At 37.9% G+C, this 9,307-nt stretch overlaps 1 non-coding gene across 1 annotated transcript; it reads left to right on the top strand.

Annotated features, from left to right (window-relative positions):
• The first annotated feature begins 8,963 nt into the window (after positions 1–8,963).
• Positions 8,964–9,035, top strand: TRNAD-GUC. Its single transcript has one exon. It is a non-coding gene; the product is annotated as a tRNA-Asp (tRNA).
• The last annotated feature ends 272 nt before the right edge of the window (positions 9,036–9,307 follow it).

Here is a 9,307-nt window from a genome sequence, read left to right as displayed (position 1 = left end):
AGAGAGATGTAGAGAATGGACACGTAGACACAGGGAAAAAAGGAGAAAGAGGAAGAACTGGGAGATTAGGATTGACATATATATATGCTACCATGTGTAAAATAGGTAGCTAGTGGGAATTTGCTATAAAGCACAGAAAGCTCAACTTCGTGCTCTGTGATGACCTCGAATGGTGGGGTGTTGTCGCTGCTTAGTTGCTAAGTCATGTCTGACTCTTTATGACCCCATGGACTGTAGCCTGCCCGGCTCCTCTCTCCATGGGATTTCCCAGGCAAGTATACTTGAGTGGGTTGCCATTTAATTCTCCAGGGGATCTTCCCAACCCAGGGATTGAGCTCACATCTCCAGCATTGGCAGCTAGATTATTTACCACTGAGCCACCTGGGAAAATCAGATGGGGGTGTGGAGGAAAGCTTGTTAATAGAAGACATTAATGAAATGGGGACTAGTTAGATTACTCATGACAGTTGCTGATATTTGAGTGTACCTCAAAAGTTTGTAGTATTTTTTTACCCAGTTTTGCTTTGTCCATCTTAACATTTCTCTTAAATTTTCATCTCTTTCATTTTTTTTTTGTTTTTTGTTTTGTTTTGTTTTGTATCCAGCTGCCTTTTCACCATATGTCTTCCTTAGCATCTAGAGATATCCAAGGGAATTTTTAGCTCCATACTAAAGAAATTCCTTCTCCCTGGTTCATTTATTCAGCAAATATTTATTGAACACCTACCATGTTCTGAGAAGCTAGTCTAACTGCTTGAATAGATTAGTGAACAAAACAGATAAAATCCCTGATCTCAGAGGGCCTTCGTTTCAGTAAGCAGAGATAGTCATTGTCATCCCATTTCACTGGTAAAGAAACATATTCAGAGACATAGGTGAATTTCTGAAAATTATACAGTTACATAGAGGTAAAATAAAACTAAAATTCTGTGTAGGACCACGGCTACTCGCTGTGAAGTAACTGACTATTAAAATGTAGAAATGCAATCTACCAGTTGACTTTTGGCCTCTAAGATGCAGATCTTTTTTCTCTCATCAATTTTATTCATTCTCTATGTCTTGGTTTTGAAATATTAGAGCTAGTTTACGTTAAAGGCACAATGGGAAGTAGCATGAAGATCTCCAGGGTCTGAGTCTATTACTAATCCTTACCCTCTGGAAAATGCACATATTGAGAACAGGTGGTATTTTGATCTCTGATCATGAACTCATTTCCCACTTAGCTCCACTGTTGTCAGTTCCTGGCCATCAGTACCATGGACAGCTGTTCTCAATCCAGATTCATTCAAACATTTTACAAAAAATATTGCACTGTCTTCTATTTCTCTGCATGCTAAGTATCACATGGTTATAATGATAATTATTTAAACATTTTTCTATAATTCATAATTCAGAACACATTACTTCTATATCCTCAATTAGGAAGCTGCAAATAATGCTTAAGAATATTATTTGAAATTAACATTCCAAACAGACTATCTCCCGGGATTTTTGCGGTTCCTGTTGTGTGTATGTGTTAACCAAATAGTAAATTTATGCATTCTATAGGAAATTATGCTATATTTTAATTTTTTCACTATTTCTGTTAATTGAGCATGGTTGCCACAAGTTGAATTATCAAAATATTAAAATTCAAACAAATATTTGGATGTATAATGAGATGCCAAGGAAGTCCCCTGATCTAAGTATACTCTATAAATATGAATGTTCTCACCATCATTTCACTGGCTGGAAAGATTATAATGTAGGTGACTTTACCAAAATGAGCTTATTAAATAAAGCCATTCCAAAAGAGAGGCCAGCTTCACAAAGTAGAAAGAGCTGTTTAGAAAGAAACTCAGGAAATGAATGCAAGATAATCAGTTTTCATTTTGATTTGGTGCTGGTTGGGGAATTCTTCATTATTTATAAGTGGGGAAGTAGACTTTCATGCTGGCATTTTGATAAATGGTAAGAATTAGTAGAGAGAAAGCCTGTGAATGCCAAGCAGGAACTTCTATCAGTTACTGCCTGGTCATTTGTTTCAGGAAGGAATGCTTTTCCAAACAACCCATGTTATGGTCTGACCTTTGTGATTGGCTGTAGTGTGGTTTACACATAGAAGAACTGATGTTTGTAACTTTTAGAATCAGTCACCTAAATGAAGGTACACATGAGTATAAATCCTTGCTGAAAGATAATGTAAATAAGTTAGTTAGCTAATGCAAAAGAAAGGAAGGAAGGAAGGATCTTCTCTTCCATTGTGGGATAAATCATAGTAGCAAAATGAATGAATTCAGCTTTCTAATTTCCGCAGTGTCATCTAATTCCATGTGCATTGTGTGTAAACAAATAATTCTAAGTACAAATATGTGCTAGGCAATGTTGAGAACAGTGTTAAAGTTGTTATCTAGCCTGAAAAAAAATTTTTTGGCAGCCCCAAAATCTGTTTCTTTCGTGTACTGGTTGCTTTGATAGACAAATGATCATTTCCATGCCCCTGATATGATCAGCATCAATCATCCTATAACCTACAAGGCCAATCTGATCATAAATCAGCTGTGGGATTGGGCACCATGGTGTCAGGACTGTGTCTATGCACTTGAGCTTTCCTGCAATTAACGCCAGTGAGGTTTTGTGGGTAATAACTGAGAATAGAAATTAAAGAGGATTGGACTTTTAGGCAATGCAAAGTGCAGAAATGTCATCCACTGATTCATGGCACAGTCCTGGGGGCAGGGGTAGAAATATAGACCAGAAAAGTCATTTAGAAAGTACAAATACCTTTGATTTGGTTTGGAATCATGGCGCTGCTTCTTCCTAGCTATGACCCTTTGACAGGCCCTAAAACTCCCTGATGCCTTCGTTTTTTCACCTGTAGGCACACCTACCTCAATACCTCACTGTGAGGATTACATAAAACTGTTTGTGTGAAAGCACTATTTAAACTCTAAATCACTCTAGAAATATAAGAGATATTATATGCCTGAGAGGTAAGCAGAAAGGCTGAGATATAAATAAAACAATATTTCTTTCCATTTTTGTTTCATTTAAAATGTACTGAAAATCTAAGACCTCTAATTTTACCACGACTTTTTTGTTTTGTTTTTCCATGACGTTTTTCTTTTTGTAATTAATTTTTATTAAAGTACAGTTGATTTACAATGTTGTTTTAGTTTCAGGCATACAGCAAAGTGAATCAGTCAAACATATATCCACTCTTTTTTAGATTCTTTTCCCAAGTAGGCCATTACAGATTATTGAGTAGAGTTCCTTGTGCTATCTAGTAGGTCCTTATTAGTTATCTATTTTATATGTAATAGTGTATATATTTCCTTCCCAATTTCCCAACTTATCTCTCCTAAAGTTATCCCTTGGTAACCATAAGTTTGTTTTCTACATCCATGACTCTACTTCCGTTTTATAAATAAGTTCATTTGTATCCTTTTTTTAAGATTCCACAATGTAAGTGATATCATACATTTGTCTTTCTGTGTCTAACTTAATTTGCTCAGTATGACAATCTCTAAATTAATCCATATTACTGCAAATGGCATAATTGTGTTCCTTTTATGGCTGTGTAATATTCCACTGTGTTATATGTACCACATCTTCTTTATCCATTCCTCTGTTTATAGACATTTAAGTTATTTCCATGTCCTGGCTATTGTAAATAGTGCTGAAATGAATATTGGGGTGCATGTATCTGTTTCTGAATTGTGGTTTTATCCAGGTATATGCCCAGGAGTGGGATTGCTGGGTCATATGGAAATTTTATTTTCAGTTTTTAAGGAATCTCCATAGTGTTCTCCATAATGGCTGTACCAACTTACATTCCCACCAACAGTATTGGAGGGCTCCCTTTTCTCCACACCCTCTCCAGCATTTATTGTTTGTAGTACCATGGCTTTTATTTAATATTCAGTATGAGTGAAGAGTTCGGAAATATCAGGTCCAAATCTTCCTTGCAAACTTTTTTCAGTGTATGCAGTGGAGAAAAAGTAGTGAAAAATAATGGAATATTCTGCTGAGTCCCTTTCACTTATCTTAGGCAGATAAGTGATTGTGTACAGAACCATGTGTGTGTATCTGATGTTGATATGTGTGTGGGTGGGTGTGTATGTGGCTACATGTGCATAAGTTTGTGGTGTGTTTGTATCAGTATATATGTGTGTCTGCTCTGTGTGTGACCTGTATGCTTGCCTCGTTGTAACATCTGTGTCTGTGTGCCTGAAGGTGTGTGTTGGGGGGGTGGAGGGGGGAGATCTTCATGTGGTAGAGTAATGATGTGTGTGGAAGTATCTGATTTGAGGTTCTGGAATTGACTTTTTTTTTTTAATAAAATTTTATTTTTATTTATTATTTTATTTTATTTTTAAACTTTACATAATTGTATTAGTTTTGCCAAATATCAAAATGAATCCGCCACAGGTATACATGTGTTCCCCATCCTGAACCCTCCTCCCTCCTCCCTCCCCATACCATCCCTCTGGGTCGTCCCAGTGCACTAGCCCCAAGCATCCAGTATCGTGCATCGAACCTGGACTGGCAACTCGTTTCTTACATGATATTTTACATGTTTCAATGTCATTCTCCCAAATCTTCCCACCCTCTCCCTCTCCCACAGAGTCCATAAGACTGTTCTATACATCAGTGTCTCTTCAAATGTTCTCTGGGAAGAGAATTTCTGTGGGTCCACATCATTTTTTATTTTGGTGTCACAACTTGAATTCTACTCATTTCCCATGTCCTTGGGCCTAAAGTTGCCTTGGCCAAGCAACAGCAATCAACCTCTAAATTAAACAAGAGGGCTTGATCTTTTTCCTCCTATTCCATAAAGGACATATAAGATTTAAATGCTAAGATTGTGTGAAAAAAAGCCTTTCCAAGAAGCAATGATGATTTTGTACTCACTTATCTATTTTCCTAAATGTTCCTATAAAATATCCTTCAAACCAAATGTCACCTTCAAACCTTGGGAGACTTAAAATAATTAATCCATGAAAGGGGAAATCCAACTGAGAGAACTTAGCAGACATTTGTTTACCACGTGTATTTTTCAAATTTCTACAAAATAAACATTAAGATGATATGTAGCTCTAACTTTTCCAGAAGATCATTTCTTTTTCCACGCTCTTTCTCTGATTTATTTCCTGGAGTAAATAGTTATTGATTGATAATCTCATAGCATGAAGTAGTAAAATGATGTACTTAACACTGCCAGCACTAAAGAAACAGATGAAAGATATTTCTTGATAGTCACCATTACTCTTTTATTTTAAAGGCTGTATTTCTGAAAATTATGTCCTTCTGATCTCAAGTGGCTTCCTACTCAGCTCTCATGTGACAGGAAGCACAAAACTGAGGTAGAAAGTACATGCACAGAGTTTAGTTTTTATTAGAGATTTTTAAAGGGCACCATGGACAGCAGTCAACAGAAAATATGATTTAGATGGTGCATTTGTTTGAAACATTAGACAAAGTAAATGGAGCTGTTTTGCTGATTTAGCCATTGCGTAGACTGGTGGCTTGACCCTTATTATATTTCAGTATTTAAGATCATACTTTCTTTGGTAACATTGTATCAGTGACTGATGTAATATTTCCAAAATCCCTGTAGCCTCAAAAAAGGTCAGAAAATGTCCTCAAAATAGGCCAGTGAAAATATTTCTAGCCTAGGATTTACTTTCAGTTGTTGCAATATATGTTATCATTGTTTAATCACTAAGTCACGTTTGACTCTTTGCAACCCCATGGACTGTAGCCCACCAAGCTCTCGTCCATGGGATTTTCCAAGCAAGAATACTGGAGTGGGTTGCCATTTCCTTCTCCAGGGGATCTTCCCCACCCAGGGATGGAACTTGCACCTCCTGCATTAGCAGGCATTGGCAGCCTAATTTGTTATTGTTGAGCTGACAGGGAAGCTTATATAAACACATTAATACATGCTCATTAGGAAATCAGATATTTTCTATGTGGTGTTGTCAACAGGAAAGACCAAAGATCATATTCTTTTGTCCCAGGGCATTTCTGATTGCCTGCTTATTGTGTGTGTGTGTGTGTGTGCTTGTGTGCATATATTCACACATGCAATGCATGTCTATTATATTGTGCACACTCAGTCACTTCAGTCGTATCCAACTCTTTGTGACCCTATGGACTGTAGCCCTACCCAGGTTCCTTTGTCCATGGGATTCTCCAGGAAAGAATACTGGGAGTGGGTTGCCATTTCCTACTCCAGGGGCTCTTTCCAATCCAGGGATCAAACCCGTGTCTCTTACATCTCCTGCATTGGCAGGTGAGTTCTTTACCACTAGCACCACCTAGGAAGCGTAGCTTGAGGTCCAAACCCATTTTCCAAAGCAAAAGTATTTTCTATATCTTTTGATAAACAAGTTGATAAGTTCTACAAACTCAGTGTGTACATTTTTTTCCCTTATTTAAGCAAGGGATTAAAGGGTTAGAACAACATAAAAGGGATTGGCTATCTATAGTGTATGCACCAGGGCTAACTTGCTGACTGCCATATGACGAAAGTGTTAGGAAGTCCTATCAACCAGACGGAATGCTCATTACTTACGCCTGGTGGGCATAGTTAAGAATGCAGGCCAGAAAAAAAGCTGTTTCTGTTTTCCTCATATCAGACTGTCTAGGGGGTATGTCTTCCCACTTTCCTTCCCTCTGTCCCTGTCACTGGTCTTCCATTTTCCCCCCAAATAAACATCTAATGATAAATATTCACAAAACTGTTGGGAAGTAGTAAATGAAGTTGGTTTCAAATCCAAGGCACAAGTGTAGTGATTCGTCCTGTGGTCAATGGAATGATGACACTGGTTGCTGTGTGTATTTACTCAAGGTTTTCCTCTACATCTTCCAATTTTATAACTTCTATGTGTTCATATTAAGAGGTGCTTCTTCATTAGTTTTTAATGCCAGGCTGTCACAAGTGTTTCAAAAATTACAACGTGATTACTGGTTGATTGTTACGAACAACCAGTTCAGGACTTCCCTGGTGGTCCAGTGTTTAAGAATCTGCCTTTCAATGCAGGAGACACGGAGAATTAAGATCCCACATGCCGTGTAGCCACTGAGCCCCTGTGCCACAACTAGAGAGTCCGGGTGCCACAATGGAAGATCTCACATGACACAGCGAAGACTCTGTGTGCCTCAGAAAGCAGCTGAGAAGATCTTTTAATCATATCTAAGTATAAGGCCCAAACATACAAAACAGTATGTAAGGTCATAATCGAGAAGATGTCAAAATTTAGAGCTTGTTTTCCTTTGGGAGAGGCATTTTGTCAAAAAACTGAAATACTTCTTTGAGGTTTGGTTGTATTAGGTCTGTAACCTAAATTCACACAAAGTGAGCATTCAGCATTAAAATTTCCTTTCTTTGCAAAGTGTTACACTGGAAATGAAGAACAGCCATTGTTGTCTTAACCAACCATCACTGCCTGTTCAAACAGTGGTGTTATGCAATAGCTTTTTTGAATAGAAGCCTTAACTGCATTGACCGGTTACATGGGAGGATTATCTATTTAAAAATTTTTTTTTCATGCCATGTGACATGTGGGATCTTAGTTCCCTGACCAGAGAGTGAACCCACACCCCCTACACTTGAAGCATAGAGTCTTAACCACTGGACCACCAGAGAAGTCCCTAGGAAGGTTATTTTTGACAAACCAGCATTTTTCACTTACAAAAACAAAGCAATTAGCCAATGGACTCTGCAATTAGGCCATTATTTACCATTCCTTGGCATACACTTTATTCCCCAAAGGGATGTAATGTACAATTGTTTGAATTTGGTACTGTAAACATGTATTACTTTTTTGAAAACTTTTTATTGACATATAACACACATGGAGAAAAGTGCACAAATCATAAATTTGCAACTCAGTGAATTTTGCAAAGCCACTACTGTAATCAGTACGCAGACTGAAAACAGGACATGATTAGCATCCTAGAAGCTTGTACATCCTTTCAGTCACTAATCCCTTTGTCCCAAGTATAACAGCTGCCATGACCTCTTAAACTGCTAATGTTTTGTTACTTTTTGAACTTAACGTAATTGGCATCATACAGTAGCTTTAATATACACTGGCAGTTTTCCAAAGTGGTTGTACCTAATTGTACTCCTCTCAGCTGTATGTGAGAGTTCCAGTTGCTCCCATCCTTACCAAGACTTCAGTGTTCATATATTACTTTTATAATAATAACAATAATAATGATGATTAATAATTATAAAACCATCTCAATTTGGAGGGAAAATATGAGACAGGCCATTTATAAGAAAATATACTAAAAATCATACTCAAGACCCCAACTATGTTATTTGAATTTAAAAATTCCACTCTTTTAATGACAACAACTAATTTGTTGAGTTAACCAGGCCAATTGTCCTGTAGGATATCTCACCTGTTAGATTTATCTGTTTCCTCAGTCTCACTTAGCTTGTTCTTTTATCCTGTGGATTCTTGTAATTTAAAAGTTAGATCAAGAACACTTCATAGAAGGGCAGTGACCTTCACATCTCACCACACAGGAGGCAGACACCACCTAGAATCTCACCATTAGAGATGCTAGGACTGATCTCTGGGTTAAGATGGTGACTCCCAGATCTTTTCCTTGTAAAATTACACATTTATCCTTCCAATCTTCAATTAATTTGGAGGATGACTCCAACTATTTTTATATTAACCAAAAAAAGTATTTTTAAGGAACATTAAGATATAAGATGTGCCCTGGCAAAATTGTCATGAGTTTATCTACAGTATATGTTTCCCCAAGTTTATCTCTTTGACTCTTCTTTTTCTTCTTCCCCAGCACCTCTCACACCTACTCCCTCCTTATTTCCTAGGTCTATGGTGGTGCTAGACAGAGATGACAACCTAGTAGGAAAGGTATACCAGAAGAGCTGTGGCTCTAAACTCCTAAATACAGACTCAATAGGTTGGAAAAAGGACATGCACATCCTTTTGCTGTCCTCGTTAGTACAGTGGTGAGTATCCCTGCCTGTCACGTGGGAGACCTGGGTTCGACTCCCTGACGGGGAGGCAACACACCCTTTGGGCTTCCCTCGTGGCTCAGCTGGTAAAGAATCCACTTGCAATGCGGGAGACCTGGGTTTGATCCCTGGGCTAGGAAGATCCCCTGGAGAAAGGAAAGGCTAACCACTCCACTATTCTGGCCAGGAGAATTCCATGAACCGAATAGTCCATGGGGTCACAAAGAGTCGGACACAACTGAGCAACTTTCGCTTCACTTCACTTGCATTTATTGCCTTTGCAGTGGCCTTCATTCTCAAGATGTTTTACAAACATGGATT

The sequence above is a fragment of the Bos indicus x Bos taurus genome, chromosome 9, assembly GCF_003369695.1.
Source record: "Bos indicus x Bos taurus breed Angus x Brahman F1 hybrid chromosome 9, Bos_hybrid_MaternalHap_v2.0, whole genome shotgun sequence".
In the NCBI taxonomy this organism is placed as follows: Eukaryota; Metazoa; Chordata; class Mammalia; order Artiodactyla; family Bovidae; genus Bos; species Bos indicus x Bos taurus.
Note: the sequence above shows the minus strand (reverse complement) of the source record. Positions and strands in the feature narration are given on the sequence as shown.